Source organism: Thamnophis elegans, chromosome 16, assembly GCF_009769535.1.
Source record: "Thamnophis elegans isolate rThaEle1 chromosome 16, rThaEle1.pri, whole genome shotgun sequence".
Classification (NCBI taxonomy): Eukaryota; Metazoa; Chordata; class Lepidosauria; order Squamata; family Colubridae; genus Thamnophis; species Thamnophis elegans.
In genome coordinates, this window is record NC_045556.1 from 20,085,240 (window position 1) to 20,108,532 (window position 23,293).

Below are 23,293 nucleotides of genomic sequence, written 5' to 3' on the forward strand. Positions count from 1 at the left end.
CTTATTTTGTTGTTGTTGTTTTTAAAAAAAATATAATTCTATAAACCTTATAAAATAATTATGTGAGTGTATTAGTACCCATCTACATATTCTTACCTGGAGTTCTGCTACTCTGGAGATGGAGAAGGAGAAGAAGGAAGAAAAAGGAAGAAGAAAGAAGAAAGGAGGAGGGAGGAGGAAGAGGAGGAGGAAGAAGAAGAAAAAGAAGGAAAAAGAAGCAAGAGAAGGAGAAGGAAGAAAGATCCTAGCAAAATCAATAGCATTGTGAACAATTCTTGTATATGACCATTTATATGCTACTTTCAAAAATCAAAACTTCCCTTGTTCCATTTGAAATAAAGCATTTTCTCTATTGAGAGCATTAAAATTACAGCATTGTTTACAACACCATCTTACAACACTTGCCCTCCCACTTTGAATAAGCCCTAAAATAATTTATTTAAAACCCTAAAATAATTTTGTTTAAAGCTAGAATTAAAATAATGCATAAAAAGTCATTTTGAACCGTGAGATGGATGGCTAACAGATTTGATAAATACAAGAAATAAAATAAATAAAAAAGAATGGTAAAATTAAAAAAAAGAATGTAGTATGGTAGACAGTCCTAACAGTTTGATGAAGCAGAATTCCCTTTAACTGGGAATTATAAGCAGTTATAAGAATGTTAACCGTAGCATTTGTGTTTGAAGTCTTGGGGAAACAAGCTATCTCCAAGAAATCACAGGCATTTCATAAAATGGAAAACTCAAGTTATCAACTAGGGAAGGCTTTCCTTAATACAGTGGCTCGGGCTATTCTATACAACCACACAGTATACAATTGCTCCTTAGATCTGAATATTTAACACCAAGAGAGGACAGAGTCCCCTATCTTGTTTCTGCCCTGGAATAACAGCCGTTTCTGTTTCTAACTGGGGAAGAATGTGGCTGAAGGGAGGAGGGTTGAAAAGTACCCCTGTCCTATTGTTATACTCCCTCACCACTGATCCTTGCTTTTAACATCATAATGAAAGATGTCTTTAGTGGATTATCTTGAGCAGGGATTAACTCCTTCAAGATTTCTTAGAAGGCAAGGTGTTTTGAGCCCTAAATACACACCAATTCCCTGCTTAACTTTTCATCTTATTTTCAAAACTGCCCAGCTGGAATTCGGATTCTTTTTTCACGGAGCTAAGTTTTCTTAGTAGCAAAGTTTGATGAGAAGGGGAAGGGAAAGGGAAGGGAGAGAAGGGAAGGGAGAGAGGTGGAGAGGGAGGGAGAGAGGGAAAGAGAGAGAGAGAGAAGACAGACAGTTGTTCTTCACCGATCAGCAGCAACTGAATGCTTGAAACACGGCAAGCAAAAAACTCAATCAAATCTTTGTTGGGGAACTCATTGGGCACTTAAATTCCATTCTTATTATCCAAGGTGCCTGAAATAAGCCCACCGTAGAAAAGAAAGAAAGCATGACGCTGTCCCCCATTACATTAAAGTATGCTCCCTCTTTAAGTCATTGTTGATAGATGGAGGACAGATGGATTAGAGAGGGTGGGAAAATCTATCAGATGACAGACAAACCAATGAGTTAAGAAAATATACATTTACAAAGCAGGCGTGGAGTCCTTGCACCAACATTTTTGCACGTGCAAAAATTAGACACAAATGCTGCATTATCGGATGTGTAATTCCTGGGCCTATTTGCATAAAATGCACATTCTTTTTTTTTTTTTTTTTGCAAAGACAAATCTTTATATTTAAACATCCCACCAGTTAGGGATCTCTGTTATATTCCCTTGAACTCCCGTTCTTTGTCTTATCTTTACCACCAAGGCTCCCAAATTGCAAAGCCAATCCAACAATTGCATAATTGCAATCAAAAACTTCTTTAACCTATTCTTTTTCTTCTTCTGTTTTTAAAATAACCATCCATTATTGTCTCCCTCAGCTGACGACAGCTCTTGACTGACTTTGAAAAAAATCTAAGCAAGTTTGAACACATGACTATTTAGTTGCGAGATCCTTAGGAAATCCAAGGGTTGTAGACTAAGACAAGTTAAAAAAAATGACAGAGGAAGACAATGGCAAACCATTTCTGTATGCCTGCCAAGAAATCTACAAGTGTGTGTAGCCATTGAGATAGACTCAAGAGAATATTTTCCTTCATCTTGTTTACCTTGATAAGATAAAATATTTTTTTAAAAAAACCTCTTGGCCCAAACTCTTCCGAACTGGCCACAATTTTCCAAGTTGTCTCAAAATATTGTATTCATTTTAGTTCTACAGTCTTGGAGTATTAAAGTACTTTATTAAAAAGATGAATTATTTTTAATTTCCTAAAATAGCTGTAAGAGTTTGTTAACCTTACAGATGTGTGTCTGTGTGCGAGGCAGGGTGCTTCTTTATTTTTTTGATAGGAGAAGCAGAAAATATTCTGCTTCGACTTGCCTCTTTCACTGGTACAAATTCATATTTGTTGTGAGAAGCTGGTTTTTTTTTCTGGAGAGATTAAATTCAAGGGGTGGCAGAGCATTCCTCATTCTTTACATGTCTTGTTTGGAAATTTCCAGCGTGATGAATTAGGAGAACTGGAAATCTCTATATCGCTAGTCAATTTATTTCTTTAAAACCCCTTCAAGAAGTATAAGTATAGAATTAGATAATTGGCAAAAATTGTGTGTGGGGGGGAATTACACATTAACAATGTCAACAGCATACAAAGAAAATCTGTACACAAAATGTTTTACAGATGGCACTTGCCACCAGCAAGAATGGCAAAAACCAGGGAAATACAATAAAAGAATCATATCTTAATGTTACATGAAATAACCGCAGCTAGGATTACATATGCACAAAATTGGAAAAACGGAAGTATACCTACAGATAAAATGGTAATAAAAAAATATATTAGTATGTGCTGAATTGGACAGGTTAACAATGGAACTTAAAGATAAAGGGGAAACAGAGTATATTACTCAACATGGGACTTATTGAATAAATAGCTAGATAACAGGTCCAGAAATTAGAAACTTAATAACGAAAGAAGATCAACAAACTAGAAATAAAAACATATATATATATATATATATATATATATATATATATATATATATATATATATATATATATATATATATATATATATATATATATGAATATATACTATAAGCAATGTTAATATCGGAAAGTATGTGACTATGGATTAAAATGTATAATGTATTTTTTTTAAGGGGGGAGAAGTTCCAAAGCATGCAGAGTTTCATTGGGCTTCTCATTTATGGTTTCACTTTTAGTGGTGCCTGTCGATTTAATTCGCTTTACAAAGTACTACACTGAACAAGAGTGCAGCCAAATAATTTTGGAGCTGTTTCTGTGAGTTTTTATTTCAAAGAGGGTTAGTCTCCTTTGAGTCTCTCTGGGAAAACCTCAACTCACCAAGGATGTTAGTGGGAAAGTTTCAGAAACAACCAGGGTTTCAGTTTTAATATTGGATTTTAATTTGAATTTTTGTTCAAATATGACCTGGAAACGGGCTCAGAAGCATCATTGTTTAAATCAATTAGCTCAACATGTTCTTTATTTAGCAGGACAAATCAGGGTTAACGTCAATGCCCAGTGGATCATTGGTTGCCCTCTCCCCTTTTTGGAAGAGTTTTATAGCTCCCACTGCCTTAAGAAAGTTCAAAACATTCTTAAAGATCCATCTCATCCTGGGCAGCCTTTTTTTTTTTTAACTATTACCATCTAACAGATGGTACAGGATAATAAAAACAAGGACAAATAGGCTGAAAAACAGCTTCTATCCTAAGGCAATAACTATATTGAATTCTACGGTATAGTGCAATATTAATGCAATATTGGTTTTCAATTTTAATAATATAGAATGTGAAGATGTGTGTTTGTTTTTTATTTTTATACTTATAACGTACACTGAAGATGGCATTTAATTTCATTGTACGTTGTGCAATGACAATAAACTAAATTAAACAAAACTTAACTAAACTAAACTAAACTAAACTAAGAAACAATTAAGATTGAATTTTGGAAATACATAGAAAGACATTTTTTTTTAAAAAAAACCCTCTGTTTTGAAGGATATTATTGAAGATTCTTCTTCGCTCAATTTCTTAAAAAAACTGGAATAATCCTCAATATATCAACACTGTCTGAAAATTCTGCTTTCAAAGAGAATGGAGATTTTGTGGAGGGCAATAAACAACCACAGAAGGGCAGATTTGTGTGTGTGTGTGTGTCCCCATTCACAACATAATTGGTAGCTCATTTGCAAAATGTCTTTGAATTTGCATTAAAAAAACCAAGACCTGAACCTTGGCTACAAAAATAAAACAAAACATCCAATGCAATGGATGTATTCACCACGAAATTACATAAAGGGATAGTGTGATGTCCTAATTTATAAAATAAATTATATTCCCAAACTTGTATGTTAGCCCAGCTTATTGAATTGCATAGTACGAAGCCGGGTTATAAATGCACCTATTCAGAAGTAAAGTCCATTGAATTCATTTGGGGCTTAGTATCATATGATGGTTGAGGACATGGTTTAGCTCATAACGAATTAATACTTGCAATTAAGAAGTGCACAGCGTTACAGCAAACTCTTTCTAATCTTAACTAACCAAGAGTATCCAGGTGCAGTGGTATTTTTTTGCGTGCTAAATACTGTGATGTGTCTCTCCTTTTATTTGTTTCTTCTTTACAAGTGCAACTGTATTCCACAGTCTATCCTTTAATGGTAAATAATCCTCCACATTCTTTCAACACAAACTCTTTAAGGAGTCATGAATTTTATTTATATTCTCTCACTCTTTGAGAGCCTTTGCTTATTCGTTGTTTGGCTCTTTGTGCAGTAACAGTCCCAAGAGAAAATCCCTCTCTCCACTGAAGGAATTAACCCAGAGACAAAAGGAGAGAAATCTTTAAGCCTTGTTTTGTGCTAAAAGAAATGTTTGACATTTTGGTGAAGAGGCGTTTAGTTTGGATTCATTAAGTCTTAGGCACTCTTTTCATTTTTTCTTCTTCTTCTTCTTCTTCTTCTTCTTCTTCTTCTTCTTCTTCTTCTTCTTCTTCTTCTTCTTCTTCTTCTTCTTCTCTTCCTCCTCCTCCCTCTGCCCCTCCTTCCTCCTTTCCTTCCTTTCCTTCACTTCCTCTTTCTTTCTTTCCTTCTTCCTTCTGTTTTTCTTTCTCTTTTTTCTTTCTCTTTTTTTCTTTCTCTTTTTTTCTTTCCTTCTTTGTTTTTTTCTTTCTTCCTCTTTGCTCTTTAGCTTTATTTTTTTCCCTGTGGCATGATGTTATTTTAACAATCCTCTTTACATTTTCTACCTTTATGTGTTTGGTAATATGAAGGAAACATTATTGACATATGATCAGAATTCTTACATATAAATAGCATAGACAAATCATCATTAGATGAGAAGTCAAGTTTTCCCTTTAACCAGCCGAATCAAATGTGAAAATTTAACTCATCAAAAATTTAAAAAAATTTAAATGAACATTTTTAACATTTTAAGAGAACTATATAGCTAGTGATTCTTAAGAGTTGTGACACTGTAAACATTAGCTTCTCTTCAGGATTAAAAATGGAACCACACTAAGGGCTAAGTACTTCAATCATCTCTTGGGAGAATAGGACAACATTTCTCTTTAAAAAATAAACTCATAGAACAAATTCCAGCAAATAGCGATGAAATGTCCACCATTTTCATCTCATATAAATATATATGCCGAAGAAGGAAGGAAGGATGGATGGAAGACGAAGGAAGGAAAAGGAAGGAAGGAAGGAAGGAAGGAAGGAAGGAAGGAAGGAAGGAAGGGGAAGGAGGGAAGGAGGGAGGACCTGCTATCTATATTTTTAGAAATAGTTTATTCCATGAGCTACTTTGAAGGAACATCTTCTGAGCATGCACACATTCCCCCCAAACCTTGAGAAGACCATGAAGCAGCCATCAACAAAGTTGTGCCACAATTCCAAGGGAAAACCAGATCACAGAATTATATTTAGTCTTTTGAATGCCAACTTTATTATGGAGAGCAGATGGAGTTGAATTTATTCTTGATGGACTAGCTAACCTTATCTTTCAAGGGTCAATCAGGACATACCATGCATACAAGACACAGGCCAGCATTTGAAAATAATAACCACAAATACTAATATGTGTGGTATTCTATCATCTTCTGCTTGTGGTCCAGAGTTGGATGAAACAGTGTTGCCTCTTTTGAAGATTATACAGAAAAGGGCATTTTAAAAAACACATAAACACACACAAAGAAAATTAAGATATTGGTTAACTACGGACCTAAATCATTGCTTAATTTAATCAAATCCGCTTCTACTTAGTGAGCTTTGAAACATTTGAAAAGCTGAAGTGACTTAATGGATATATAGAAGATAGAGACAAGGTGGAGGATTCTGATTGTCTCCCGACAGAGTAAGAATGGGTTGTGTCTCATTGCAAAAGGAAGAACAAGCAGTTTGCAAAAGATGAAAGACAATTCCTGTTGCAGTTAACACATGGAACCATTTGCCACCAAATATGAGTGAAGTAAAGGCTTAGTGGGACTTATACGTTAAGATTACTAGACAGTTATAATGTGATCACCCACAGTTACATCAGGAAAGGATAAAACATGAATTAAGGTTATAAATTACTGCTACGCTGCGGGGCAAAATCAGCCATCAACTGTTGATAAGAGGGAAGGGGGGGGGGAAACATATCTGAAAGGGAAATATTCTGTAATTACTCTTCACTCTCTGTCTACATAATATGCACACATGTTATTTTTATGGATTGGTAGTACAATTCAAAGAATCCAACAATAAAGCCACCTATTAAATAAGGAATGTTTGCATTTTTTTCAAGCTATTGTAGTAGGGAGATAGAGAATATGCAAGGAAAATGGGAAGGCACATCCCAGAGTATTTGTATACAGATAGTTTTCGACTTACAACAGTTTCTTTAGTGACCATTCAAAGTGACAGCAGCATTGCACAAAGTGACTTGTGACCATTCTTCATGCTTATGACCATTGCAATGTCCTAGGCCTAAGCAGGAAACCCTGCAACACTTCAGACAAATGGCTATCCAACATCTTCTTAAAGACTTCCAGTTGGAGCATTCACAACTCCTGGAGGCAATTTCTGTTCCACTGATTAATTGTTCTAACTATCAGGAAATTTCTCCTCAATTCTAAGTTGCTTCTCTCCTTGATTAGTTTCCACCCATTGCTTCTTGTTCTACACTCAGGTGCCTTGGAGAATAGCTTGACTCCCTCTTCTTTGTGGCAACCCCTGAGATATTGGAAGACTGCTATCATGCCTCCCCTAATCCTTCTTTTCATTAAACTAAACCTACCCAGTTCCTGCAACCATTCTTCATATGATTTAGTCTCCAGTCCCCTAATCATCTTTGTTGTTCTTCTCTGCACTCTTTCTAGAGTCTCCACATCTTTTTTACATTGTGGCGACAAAAACTGAATGCAGTATTACAAGTGTGGCCTTACTAAGGCCTTATAAAGTGGTATTAACCCTTCATGTGATCTTGATTCTATCTATCCCTCTGTTTATGCAGCCTAGAACTGTGTTGGCTTTTTTGGCAGCTGCTGCACACGGCTGGCTCCTATTTAAATGGTTGTCCACTGGGACTCCAAGATCCCTCTCACAGTTACTACTATTGAGCAAGGTACCACCTATACTGTACCTGTGCATTTAGTGTTTCATGCCTAAATGTAGAACCTTCTTTTTTTATATTCAGGTGTCTGGCAACTGGTTCATATTTATGATTGTTCCTATGTCCCAAAGTCAAGGGATCCCCTTTTGCCAACCTTCTGAAAAGCAAGTTGATGGGGAAGCCAGATTCACTTAACAACCGTGTTACTAATTTAACAACTGCAGCGATTCACTTAACAAATGTGGCAAGAAAAGCGAGGCAAAACTCATTTAACCAATTTCTCACTTAGCAACATAAATTCTGGGATCAGTTTTGGTTGTTAAGTCGAGGAGCACCTATACATGCTAAACCATAGTCATTGGAGTGGCTAAGCTGTTACGTTAACCTCATCTCATCTCTGTCCACTCCAGGATTGTCAATATTTTTTGTGCATTTACCTTAAATTGATCACGTCACCCAATTCCACAGCAGATGCGTTAAGAAGAGTCTGAAGGTTTGTTGCTATAGAAGTGGCTAATTGTTTTGAGTATGCAAAAGTTAAAAGTTGAGGCTGCAGTGTGACTGTCTTTATTCTAAAAGAGTGGGAAATCAATGTTTTGTTCTTTCTTTTTTCCCCTTTTACTCAACACTTCTCTCTCTCTGCCCTTTTTCCTCCTGCACCTCCCCATTATTTTCATTGTCTTTTGCATCTTATATCTTGATAAATTTAATAAAATTATTGAACTGGAAGGCAGGAGCAAAATCCAGCAGGTTCTGAAAGGTTCTGGAGAACCGGTAGCAGAAATTTTGAGTAGTTTGGCTGGCCCCAGAGGGGGGTGGGAATGCAGATTTTGCAATATCCTTCCCCTGCCATGCCCACCAAGCCACACCATTCCCACCAAGCCACGCCCACAGAACTGATAGTAAAAAAAATTGAATTTCACCATTGCTGGAAGGACCAGCGGTGTTCATGCCAGTCACAAGGCAGCTTCCTATGATCACTGAGTTAGGCTGGGCCTAGGGCACATAGAATCCAAAAGTCTCTTTAGTGGCTTTCCTGGCATGTGATCCATTTAATAGAACAAAGCAAAGTTGGAAACTGCCACCGACAGTGTTGGAAAATAAGAGCAGCAATACGTGGCTGCATCATGTTAGGAATGGAAAGCTGAAGAGTTGAAAACCTCCTTTGGAGGCTAGAAGTGGTGAAGGTAATCAACTTATTTTAGATGACCAAGCTGAGCTTGAGGAAGGGGTCAAAGCAGTGGTGGGTTTCAAAAAAAATTAGAACCTCTTCTGTAGGTGTGGCCTGCTTTATGGGAGTGGCTTGCCGGCCATGTGACCAGGTGGGAGTGTCCAACTTGTAAAATGTGGTGAAACTTACTTAAAAACGCTCTTGCTTAGCAACCAAAATGTTGGCTCAGAAACTCTGGCATTTGAAGCACGCAAGTCTTAAAGCACGCAAGTTCCAAGACCCTTGCACTCCTAACCCTTTAGAAAAAAATCCTCAGGAGGGGTATTCAAACTTGACAGCTTTAAGACTTGTGGACTTCAACTCCCAGAATTCCTCCTCTCGCTCTTCATCTTGATGATGTGCGGACGGGCGGGGGGAGGGAGCTGGAAGCGGTTCTAAAAGGCACTGAAGATTTGTGGAACCTCTTCTATAGAAGAGGTTAGAATTGGCAGGAACCCACCCCTGGGTCAAAGACATCATCAGTCTCAAATCCCTTCATGGCCCAAGAGATCTAATTCCAGCCCTCCTTGAAGTTCATTGACTAGTTCAGATTCTTATAGAGAAGGGGTGTTAAACTCAATTTCATTGAGGGCCGCATCAGGGCTGTAATTGACCTCGGGGGCATGGCCAACTGGATTAGTGTGGCCAACTGAGTGGGTGTGGCCAGGTTGACACCACTCCCCAAACTGCTGGCATGTTTCCTCTTTGCACTGAGTAGAGTGGGTCAATGCCTCATTGAGTAGACAGGGCCAAAATGATGCAGACTAGCTCCTTACATTTTTCAGGATGGCCCCACAGGCTGTATCCAAACACATTGTAGGCCGTATATGGCCCACAGGCTATGTGTTTGATACCCCTGTTATAGAGAGCTTTAGCATACAATAAACCTATATGTTCATTTGAATTGCCTGGGTTTCCTGATTTTCACCCTTAGCAACTATTCTACAAACCACCTGAGGGCAGGAGAAGAAGTAATGGGTGGAAGTTTGTCAAGGAGATATCCAACCTAGAACTAAGGGGACATTTCCTGACATTGAGGACAATTAACAGTGGAGCGGCTTGCCTCCAGAAGCTGTGGGTACTCCATCAATGGAGGCTTTTAAGAAGAGGTTGAACAACCATTTTTCTGAAAGGGTATAGGGTTTCCTGCTTGAGCAGGGGGTAAAACTAGAAGACTTCCAAGGTCCCGTCCATCTCTGTTATTCTGTTAAAGTTTAATCATGTGCTCATCCTTATCTGATGAAACTATAAAAGAATAAAACTAGCCTGGGAATTCTGACAGAACTGAAGTAATGTACTTAAAGATAAAAATTACAGATAAAAATTACAATATAAAAGCTGATGGATAACATTTTCAAGAGCCAATTCTTTCTACGGAATAGGACTATCTCGGCCCTGTGATTGGTAACAAATCAAATCTTGCTTTAGAAATTATGAGTTCTTACTCCATTTTACCATCACTTCTCAGCTACACATTTGTCATCGTTTATTCCTCATTTTTTGGTAGGAAGATACAGCCTATCAAACGCTTACAAAACCTGGGTATACATAAGTGGTCACAAAAGTCAAAATGGCAGACATACCCACATAAACAGGGATACTTGGACATTTGATGAAGGAGCAGTCATCAAAGTATCATGCCCCACTCCATGAGCTTAGAGCTTACAGAGATGTATTGGCTGTGCTAATTTCATTTTTTTCCCCACTGATGATCCAAAATAAAGACTGTTGTGTATTTTTTAATTGACTGTTGTTTGGGAAACGGAAATCAGGATGAATTATTGCCCATTTGCTGTGCTACGCTTTGTTGAGCTAATTAGAGATGATGCATGATGCGAAATTACGAGAACACAAAAAAAATGAGAAAATATGAAGGAAGATTCCTCTTACTTAGCATTTAGATTTTAGCTTTGAAAAGTATTGCTTACATACTTTGTTTAAAATGAGACAAGGATGTCCCCAGTTCTGTACTTCATTGTCTTCGTTGCGATGGTCAAGAACAGGGTGGAACTCATGCCCAAAATGAGGGGATTAAAAATACTGTGGATAAGAAATGGAAGACAATCACTTTAGTTCCAGAATGCCATCTTTTTAGTATGCATAAAAGTAGAGTGTGTAATGTGAGGTCTTCAAATGATTTCAAACATTTGGGTCCAACTTCTAAAGACCCTAAAAGGCTCAATGGCTCAATGGCTAAGTTGCTGAGCTTGTCGATCAGAAAGGCTGGCAGTTCAACTGTTCAAATCCCTAGTGCTGCATAATTGAGTGAGCCCCCATTACTTGTCCCTGCTTCTGCCAACCTAGGAGTTTGAAAGCATGTAAAAATGCAAATAGAAAAATAGGAACCATCTTTGGTGGGAAGGTAACGGCGTTCCGTGTGCCTTCAGAATTTTATTCATGCTGGCTACATGACCACGGAGACGCCTTTCGACAGTGCGGGCTCTTCGGCTTGGAAACTGAGATGAGCACCACCCCTTAGAGTCAGGAATCACTAGTACATACAGTATGTGCAAGGGGAACCTTTACGTCTGAAGACCCTTTACAAGTTGCCAAAACCTTGTAAACAACAGAATAGACACTTTTTTTAAGTACAGAAGGAATAATGTGGCTTCAGGGCAATGTACCCATGTTATGCTCATTAAAACATTTAATCAGAATTAGTTTTCTATTGGCCATGACTTTTTCATTTTTCCTGTCTGTCGTTACTTGTTGGAATGTGGCCTCAATGTATTATCCTAGGTTCGAATGCAACTTCCTGTTCAAATGTAAGATAGATCCCGAGAATAAACATGAACCTGGGTTAACTCTCAAAATCTGGAGTGAAATGAAGGTTCCAATCACAGGCAGGTTAAACCAGGGATGGGATTGAAAATTTTTAGCAATCAGTTCTCTGCCTGGTTGCTGGGTAGGCGTGGCCATGGGGGACGTGGCCTAGGTGGCTTCCTGCACCACGGCAATGGGGGGGGGCATTTTCTTTGACTTTCGTTTCGGTGGAGAAAACCTGGAAGCTTTCAGATTTGGGTTTTCCCAGATGTGCCAATATGTCATCTCTAATAAAATGGAACTTTGAGGAAGCCTCGGATTCTTCTTTCATTGGGGGCTTTACTTGGAACCCTGACAAAGATTCCTGTTGCTAAATGAAATATTTGTTAGGTGAGTTTTGCTCCATTTTATGACCTTCCTTGCCATAGTTATTGGTACAAATCTTTTTATTTCCATTTCATTCTATACAATCACATGTTTACTGTGGAACCGAGACATAACATTGAGTAATAAACACAGCCCTCACTTTTATAGAGAATGCCCCCTACAATACAAACCCAATATACCGCCTTAGCCCACCATACACCCTCTTTCATCCCCCTCCAACTTTCATTCTTCCTTCTCTCATACCCCTCTACACCTACTTCCCCTCCCCCTCTATCTAACCCTAACCCTATCACTCCCTCTCTTAATCCATTCCCTCCCTTCCTTCTCCTCCTCCTCTCTCTCTCTCTCTCTGCTCTCCTTCTTCTTTCATTCAGCTCCTCCCTTCGGTATCTCTTACTTTCCGATATATTCAGTTTGTTCTGTTTTAACACTAACATTAATAAAAACCACAGTATACAAGTGCAATCATGCTTTAGAATTTAACACATATTATATTTCCCCCCTCCCCCTAGATCCCCGCCTCCCTTCCCTCCCCCCGACTTCCCAGAGCCCATACATGGTATAACTTTTTGACAATCACAGTCTAAAATATCTCTACATTGAACTCAGCTTCTTGCTGTTACCCAAATTTTTAACAATTTACGTTATTACTAATTTTAAGCATAAGCTATCTGGAATTTCCTAGTCCCATATTTGCTTTGTATATAATCAATCCATTTTTTCCAGTCTCGTTTATACTTCTCATTTGAATGTTCTTTAAGATATGCTGAAATTTTTGCCATTTCGGCTAAGTTTGTAACCTTTAAAGTCCATTCTTGAATTGTAGGCAGGTCTTTCTTCTTCCAGTATTGCGCCACCAAGAGTCTTGCTGCCGTTATTAAGTACAGAACCAAATTAATCTCTACTGCTACGAAATCAGTACATATACCTAGTAAAAACAGTTTGGGAGTGAATTTTATCCTTTTTTTGAAGATATTTTGCAGGATCCACCAAATTTTTATCCAAAATGCCTTAACATTACGACATGTCCACCATATATGAAAATATGTAGCATCGAAAGAACCACATCTCCAACATTTAGGCTGAACATTTGAATACATAGAAGCAAGCTTTTTGGGATCTAAGTGCCATCTATAAAACATCTTATAAAAATTTTCTCTCAAATTTTGTGCTTGTGTAAATTTTACATTTCTTACCCATATTTTTTCCCATGTGTCCAGCATTATAGGTTCTTCAATATTCTGAGCCCATTTTATCATACAATCTTTAACCATTTCGGTTTCTGAGTCCATCTGTACTAATACATTATATATCCTCTTTATGTGCATTAAACTTTGATCACTTATTTGTTTAAACAAGTTATCCTCAGCTATTACAAAACCTATTTTTTGGTCTATTTTCCACCTGGCCTGTAATTGGCCATACTGAAACCACGTTTGAACTACCTTCTCTTTTTTAAGTACCTCTAAAGATTTTAATTGCAGCACCCCTCTTTCTGTATTAAGAAGTTGTCTATAAGTGGTTCTATCGTGTTTTTGTTCTATATTTATATTTTCAATTGCATGTCTAGGAATTGCCCACATGGGCAACTTGTCATTTAGTTTATGTTGATATTTTTTCCAAACCCGCAATAAGGCATTTCTTAAAATATGATTTTTGAAATTCTTATCCAGTTTTTTGTTGAATAACAAGTAAGCATGCCAACCATATACCAAATCATGTCCCTCAATATTCAGTATTCTGTCATTGGTTAAATGGATCCAATCACTAATTGCAGATAAAGCCACTGCATCATAATATAATTTTAAATTTGGTAATTTCAATCCTCCTCTTTCACGTACATCTTGCATTATTTTCATCTTAACCCTCGGCTTCTTTCCTGCCCATACAAATTTGTTGATACCCTTCTGCCATTCTAGAAGGTTCGCATCTCTTTTAAGTATTGGTAACATTTGAAACAAAAATAAAAATTTTGGTAAAATATTCATTTTCACTGCCACTATCCTTCCCAACAAAGATAAATGCAGTTTCTCCCACCTTTTCATCTCCATTTGTATACTATGCCAGAGTGGTTCATAATTATGCTTGTATAATTTCCCATTTGAAGTTAAAATATTAACTCCAAGATATTTGACTTTTTTAACAACCTCACATCCTAACATCACTCCCAATTCTTCCTTCTGTTTGGTATTCATATTCATTGCTAATATTTTGGTTTTTCCTAAATTAATTTTAAATCCAGAGACTTGACCATATTGATTAATCGTATTCATTAAAACCTTGCTGGATTCCTGCGGTTGTTTCAATATTATAACCAAGTCGTCCGCAAAAGCGCGGACTCTGTATTCTTGCTGTCTGATCTTAATCCCTTTTAAAGCGTCCAAAGCCCGTATCTTGTTCAGCAATACTTCCAAAGTTATAATAAACAATAGTGGGGACAAAGGACAACCCTGTCTTGTACCTTTTTCTATTTGAAAGGAATCTGTTAAACTTCCATTAACTATAATTTGGGCTTTTTGCTGCTGATATATTGCACCAATTGACCTTAAAAAGCCATCTCCTATCTGCATTTTTTGCAATATCTTCAACAAGAATTGCCAATTGACTCGATCAAAGGCTTTCTCAGCGTCCAAAAATATGAATGCGGCAGGGATTTGATTATTCTTTCCCAAGTATTCTAATGCATTAGTAATTAACCTGACATTGCTCTTCATCTGTCTACCCTGTATAAAACCTGTTTGGTCAGTATGTATCAGTTGTTGAATAACCACCATTAACCTATTTGCTAATATTTTGGTAAAAATTTTATAATCTACATTAAGTAGTGAAATAGGTCTATAATTTTTCGGCTGAGTAAGATCTTGGTCTTCTTTGGGTATCAACGATATAAACGCTGTCTTCCATGAGGGGGGCACTTTACCTTCCGATTGAATTTTATTAAATAATTCTCTAAGAGGTTCTACCATTTCTAACTGTAAGTTTTTATAATAAACGGCTGTTAAGCCATCTGTACCTGGTGCTTTCCCTAGCTTTAATTGTTTGATTACCTGCAGGATTTCCCCAGAGGTTATTGGTTGGTTCAACCTATACCTATGTTCTTCGCTAACTAGGGGGATTTTCTCTTTATCTAAGTATTTATTTATATCTAAGTCCCTAATTTTGTCCCCTTTATACAACTCTGTAAAAAATTCTCGAAATCCCTTTTGGATCTCTTCCTGCTGAAACACTTCCTTCCCTCTGTAACACAATTTGGATACATTTCAAATTTTCCTTTTTTTCCTGATCTGATAAGCCAACCATCTACCGGGTTTATTTGCATTACAGAAAGTATTATGTTTAGCATATAATAAACTGGTGGCTACCTGGTCAGAAATCAGCATATCAAATTGAGATTTTAGTATGGAAATTGCTTCTTTAGTCTTTGTATCACCTGGGTTCAATATTAATTCCTGCTCTTTCCCTTTAATTTCCTCTTCCAATTCTTTACGTTTTTGCCCTTGTTTATGTCTATGTATTTTATTTATATTTATCAATACTCCTCTCATATAGGCTTTGCTTGCATCCCATACATATTCCATAGGTGTACCCTTATTCATGTTAAAAACAAAGTATTCAGATAACAATTTTTTACAATCATTAACATACTTTTCATATCTGAATAAATTTTCATTCAGCCTCCAGGACCTTGTAGCCTGAACTACCCTTCCCAGCTCCATCCAAACTGGGTTATGATCCGAAAGGGCTCTGGCCGTAATCTTTGTCTTCTTCACCCTAGAAAGTAAATCATTAGTAATTAATATAAAGTCGATCCTTGAAAAAGATTGATGTCTGTCGGAGAAGAAGGTAAAGTCATATTCTTCTGCATGCCTTTCACGCCAAACGTCTCGCAGTTCGAAGTCGTCTATCATGTCAAAAAAGGATTTGGGTAGTTTGGCTCGGAATTTAGTATTCGGGCGAGATGTCTTCTTATCTCTTTTGGTGTCAATCACGCCATTCCAATCACCCAATAGTATGCACGACTTAAAGTCCCACTGTACTAATTTAGCATGGAGATTTCTATAAAATCCATCTTGTTGTTGATTAGGAGCGTAGATTCCCAAAAGCAGTGTCTTTTTCCCTTCTAAGATTAAATCTAATGCAATATATCTTCCAAAGGGATCTGCTTCGATTAACTCAGCTTTAATGTCTTTCCTTAAGTATACTACTATACCATTTTTTTTTTCCGTAGCAGAGGTCACAAAGTGTTGACCAAGTTTGGGATTGGACAGATATTTTTGATCAGTTATTTTGATATGAGTTTCCTGCAAACAAATTATATCGTTCTTAGATTGTTTAAGATAATGAAATATTTTCTTTCTCTTCTGTGGAGAGTTCAGTCCATTAACATTCCATGTCAGAATCTTAGTTGTCATTTTTAGTTGCCTGAAGCTTTTTTAGAGCCTCCCGCATGGCCTGTCTCACCTTGGGTCTAGCTCCTCCCACAGCTTCTGAGCTTGTTGCTGTAGCTCCTTGGTCAATGGCCGAAAATTGTAAAGATTGTTGCGTTATGGCTTGTTTTTCTGTTTGTCTGGTGGTCATATGGTTAGATCTTTGTTCCTTAACCCCTTGCCCTTCTGGGAGGGGGAGATGATACGTTTTGTCTGGTGATTGTGTAGTTTGCTGTTTCTCTTGTCCTGCTTGTGGTTTTTCTCCATATCCCGATGGTTCAGGGTGCCCCACTTTCAGAATCTTATGATAGAAATCTCGAGCTTTCCATACAGAGTTGAGACGATATCTTTGCTTATCAAATGTAACTATGATGCCAAACGGGGCATCCCATCTGTACTGTATCTGGCGCTTTCTGAGCTCTTCCACCAAAAAAGCATAATCTCTTCTGGCTCTTAGCATTTGAGGTGGTATCTCTTTCAAAACCATCAAATCCTGTCCACCAATTTGAAGCTTGGTATTATAGGACTCTTGTAATATCTTATTTCTGGATTCTCTTGTAACAAAATATATTACCACGTCTCGGGGGAGTTGCTTTTGTTTTGCCGCCCAGGAGTTGATGCGAAAATTTTTATCAATCTGCCAATCAAGATTGGATCCCGATCTTCCCACCAGACAGTCAAAGGCCTCAGAAAACATCTGCTTTAAGTTCTCCTGTCTCTCTTCACGCAGCCCCCTAACTCTTAATGCAGGTTCCATCTGGTTATACTGTATCATAATCATTTGTTTTTCAGCATTTTCAACTTTTCGTTCCACCTCTTCGGTTTTAGATGTCAAATTAATTTTGGCTTCATTGAGAGTTTCTAAGTTCTCTTCCATTCCAGAAATATATTCTGTAAGTACGTTTACGATTCCCAACATATTAGTAACATGGTTGTTAAGTGAATATGGCTTCCCCATTGATTTTGCTTGTTGCAAAAGGGGATCGCATAACCACAGAATCCTGAAACCATCATAAATATAACTCAGTTGTAACTTCAAACAGTCATTAAACGAAACTGTTGTAAGTCGAGGACTACCCCATATCCCCATAGGAGACTGAATCTTTCCTTATTACTCAGGAGAGAGTGAAATCCAGAACTATGCTTTCTGTGATAGTTCATTTTATCCTACCATTCATAACACTGATTTTTTTTTACAAAAAAAAACCCTAATAAATCAGGTAATTTGATAAATTTTACACTTTCTTTTTATTGACAGATACAGCTGTTCTACTCAGCATGGCCAAATTTTGTGATGCAGATCTGCCAAATGACACTTCAGGAATCAGGTTAGTGATGAATTATTCAGGTTCTGAGCTTAATCTCTTATTTGAATGTTCCTGGGCTATTTGTTCCGTTTGCGTTGTTATTTTCTTATACCGAACTGGTTGGTCACCGTAAAATAAAGATTTGATGGTTAGGAACCTTCTGGCCAGCGAACATATTCCATTAAGAAAAATGCTGAGGAAAATATATATATTTCTGTAAAATTATAGCCAAAAATTCATGTGTGGAGAAATTTCCCCCCAAAATGTACACACATTTTAATATACTGAAACAGTAAGCAATTTTGTTGGTCTGAAAGGATATATTGAAAAAAAAAGGAAAGAACCAAAATCAATAAATTTTCAAAACTGAAGCTGAAGGGAAAAAATTGGAACTAAAAATGAAAATAAGAAAAAAAATCATCCATCCTTAATATCAATGTATTCAATTCCACAAAAAATGATGGTAGGGATTTACCAACCTCTATATCATATATGTTCTCAATTTTGCAAGTTTTTCATAGATTCCCTTCCTTCCTTCCATCTTCATTCATTCCTTCCTTCCTTCCACCTTCCTTCCTTTTTCTTTCTTTCTTTCTTTCTTTTCTCTTTTTCTCTTTCTACATTCTGCTGCTGTTTCCACAATATCTCCCCCCTTTCGCCTCTCCATTCTGCTTCTCAGCCGAGAGAATATGATATATCTCCCTGTAGCCTACATGCCGATTTTCAAATTTATAACAAACTGCCATTTAATAAGTCTGCCTTGACATGCTGTCTGTAATCCAAAAGACCGCACTATTTAAAAGCATCTGAATGACGACTGCTGTCCTTGAGCAAGGAAGAGAATAAGCCGAGCTTCAATTTAGAAGACAAGGCTCTGTGGTTGGACTGAAATACATTAAGCGGTGCAGGGCTGGCTCTTGTAATTGTCAGCAGATTGGCAATCTAACATTGAAACCCATGCATTTAAGGGTTGAAATATGACTTTTCCAGGAGCCACAGGTATTCTGCAGCTGTCTTAGATCACCAAACACGGCCTTAGGAAAGTTACAAATTGGTTGGATGCCCCATCATGTCAAAAGATGTGTCATTGCACGAGAGAACATTTGATTTCGATATTTAGTCACTATCATTTCACCCATAGCCTGTTCTGTTGCCCTTCCCTGCAAACTGGCCTAAAGGAATTAAATGAATGATGTTCTTTACATCACTTCATTTTCATACCAATGACCTAGCGCTGTGGTGACAAACCTATGGCACGCATGCTGGAAACAAAACACAGAGCCATCCCACATGGGATGCGTAGCCTGGCTGGCTCCTCTTCTGCATTCCTGTGCACACCTGCGCACCGGCCAGCTGGCCTTCATGTGTGCAGGAGCACCAAAACCCAGAAGAGCAGCATTCCATTGCGCATGCAGGTACCGGAGCCCAAACTTCCGGGTTTCCATTAAGTGCTGGCCAGCTGTTTTTCAGACATGCGCCCACGCCGGAAACCAAAAGTTCATATGCCAGCACACGCATGTGCAATGGAACACTGCTCTTTCTGGTTTCAGCGCTCTCATGCGCGCAAAGGCCAGCGAGGCCACGCATTCCTCACGGGATGGTTCTGCATGCCATTTCCGGCATGCAGGTCGGCACACGGTGACGAAAAAGGTTAACCATCACTGACCTAGCAGGAAAAGAGCTTCTTGGTTTCTTACCAAAATGGGAGGAAGTGAAACCACTGTCTTTACATCTGGATTCATGGTCCTTACCTCTCCACAGATCCTTTGCTGACAAACCTACATGTTTTTCACTCTTTCTCCAGACCCATCAAACTCATGTTTCTCTGCATAACTGGGAAAAAAAAGAATATAGCATGAAGCTATATTTGATTTCTCATAGAAGTAGTGCAAGATCAGAAGATGTGGGGAGACCTGGCCCTTAGAATCAGCAAGAGTGGGACACAACTGAATTAGTAGAATTAGGGGTGACCTGATAGCAATATTCTAGTATTTGAGGGGCTGCCACAAATAGGGGGTCAAATTATTCTCCAAAGCACCAGAAGGCAGAATAAGAAACAATGGTTGGAAACTAACCAAGAGAGAATCAAACTGGAATTAAGGAGAAATTTCCTAGCAATAACAATTAACCAGTGGAACAGCTTGCCTTCAGAAATTGTGGGTGCTCCATCGAAGGAGGTTTTTAAGAAGAGACTGGACAGTCATTTGTCTGAGATTGTATAGGTTTTCCTGCTTGAGCAGGGGACTGGACTAGAAGACCTCCAAGGTCCCCTCAAGCTCTATTCTATTCTATTCTATTCTATTCTACTCTACGCTGATTCTATTCTATTCCTTACTCTACTCTACTCTACTCTACTCTACTCTACTCTACTCTACTCTACTCTACTCTACTCTACTCTGCTTCTATTCTGCTTCTATTCTATTGAATTCTACTCTACTCTACACTGATTCTATTCTATTCTATCCTATTCCTTATTCTACTCTACTCTGCTATTCTATTCTATTCTACTGTACTCTATTATTATCATCATTTTTTTTATTTCTATGGTGCTATACTATGGTGCTACATAATTCTCACCTAATCTCTTCTAGGAGAAGAAGTGGCAGAGCCAAAGTCAAAAGAGGAATGAGCCTAGAGCAGTAATGGCAAACCTATTCAGTACTGAGTGTCCAAACCGGAACACATGTGCATGTGTGCACGTATGCACGCACTGGAGTGACAGAAACCCAAGGACCAGCTGGCTGGTATGCATGTGGGCGCTGCCCAGCTGGTCTTCCGGCACGTGTCTGCACCAGAAACCTGAAAACTAGCTGGCTGGTGTGTAAATGCCATGGTTTCGGGCTATTTTCAGGCCATTTTTTGGGCTGTTTTCCAGGTCATTTTCAGGCCATGTTTTGAACCAAAAACAGCCTGAAAATGGCCCAGAATATGGCCTGGTTTGGGGCCATTTTAGGCTGTTTTCTGGCTCTTTGGTGCCCTCAAAGACCAGCTGGTGCCGGAAACCAGAAGAGCAGCTGGCGAAGGTGCACATGCCCACAGGGAGGGTTCTGTGTGCCACCTCTGGTCCTAGAGTCTCTAAGTAGCCACAAACGGATAAACCTCCTTGAATTCTGTGAACCCTTATCTAAAGCCAAAATAGTGCTAACCATGAGTTGACTAGATCCCCATGCATAGGAATCAGCAATTAGCATTAGATCCTTCCATGCTGTGTAACATATAAGGCAGCAAGAGATCCCCAGTATTTTAGGTTTGGGGCGAGCATGTGATGTTTAAATTCTTTAATTATCTATGAACGTTCCTCCCCGTGTATTTTGGGGATCCAGCTCATTGCCATCTTGAGGATTTGATTGTTCTCCATTCAGAGCATATGACCTGAAAATTGGAGTCTTCTATGTGCAACAATGTCATATAGTTTGCAGGATAAATTCTTTTTTGGAGCATTTCTTTAATGAAGCTTCACTGTTTTGGCCACGTTAGTAACGAAGGGGCTCTCCAAAAAGAGTTTTTCTCTTTGCGAATTGCAGAGAAAGAGCAATAAATCAGTTTAATTGGGACTTAACACGTGGCTTTGGTCTTTCGTGCCTGACATCTCTTCCCATTACAAACAAATTGTGGGAATGTTCCCTGTGCCTTGGAATCATAGCATAGAAGACTCCCTTGTCTAAAAGAAACTAAACTAAAAAGAAAAGGGAGGAACATAAACACCACACAAAAAAAAACACTTCCCTATATTGCACGATCTTTAAAATAGTAAATTATCTTGTATCTAAGTGACAGCAATATGTGCTTGTGATTGAACCAACTGCTGTGCCAGCAAAGCTTAATGTGAGGTTTAGATGACTTTAATAGCTTTCGTAAATAAGGTTGGTTTTGCCTGGGGTTTCTTGGTTTTCGGTTTTGTTTTTGGAATGGAAAAGAGTCAAAAGAGGAACTAACACCCCACAATTCCCACAGTCTTTCAGAAGCATTGCAAGCATGTTATTATTATACAATGGTATAATATAGGGTGAGGTAGTGTAGGGTGGGATAAACTTTATTGTCACTTTTTTTCTGTGGACACACTGGGACATATAAAAAAATTAAATTCCGATGCCCGCTCTCAAAAGAAAATAAATATATACCCATAAACATGCATGGACACCCATATGGCTTGTGGGATGTGTGGTCGACAGGGTGGAGGTGGGGGGGTCTGTTTTGTTTTTATTAAATTTATTATTTTATTATTTTCTTTTCTTTTTTTGTTTTTTATATATGATGTTTTTATATTCATGTAAGCTGCCTTGAGTTGCCATGTGTGAATAGGCGTCAGTATAAATTTTCTAAAATAAATAAATCTACATATGCTATATAAATAAATATAAATGTAAATGTAGATGCCTGTGTCTATGTAACTCTGTGTGTGTATGTGTGTGTGTGTATATATATATATATATGTATATGTATATGCATATCCACATGTACATGTATATGTACATATACACATAGACACACACATACATATAAACATATATAAATATACATATGCATATAATTATAACAGCTATAATTATAAATGCATATACATATATATATACATACTTTTTTATTTATTTATCAGCACAAATTAAAAAAAACATATATACATACATATATACATATTCATATACACACAAATACACACACACATACATACATACATACATACATACATACATATATATATATATATATATATATATACACACACACACACACACACACACACACACACACATATATATATATATATAAACAGTATTAATTCACATTATTATTACCATATATATTAATACAATATTTTACAGTGTTTTCTCCGTGCTTAATTTTTTGGATAGGAGCAACAGGTACTAAAACAAATCACGTGACTTACCACATGACTCTCTATTTCAGCCAGAAAGAACTTCCTCTCCATCTCTTTTCCTTTATCAGTGACCTTCCCAACATGGCCGACTTCCTGTCCACCCTCTCTGGCCATCCCCCTCCTTTTGCAGTGACCTTCTCAACATGGCCAACTTCCTGTTTGTCCCCCAAACCTGTCCCCCACTTCCTATCACAGCGCATCAAGCACTAAACAAAGGCCGAGTACTGGGACAACATTTTCACCTCAAAATGTGCAGAGAATCAAATTTAATGAGTTTTAAAGAAGTCAAGTATTCAGGTACCACTGTATCATTATTTTATTAATTATACTTCCTAGAACATTATCATTATTATACTTAGTATTATACAGGTAGTCCTCTATTTACAACATTTCACTTAGTGACCTTTCGAAGTTGCCACAGCACTGAAAAAAGTAGCTGACGACCATTTCTCACAATTATGGCCGTTGCGGCATTCCCATGGTCATGTGATCAAAATTCAGAGGCTTGTCGACTGACTCGTACTTATGACGGTTGCAGTGTCCCAGGATCACATGATCCCCTTTTGCAACTTTCTCACAAGCAAAGTTGATGGGGAAGCCGGATTCACTTAACAACAAGGTTGTAAAACAGGGCAAAATGAACAAATATCTCATTTA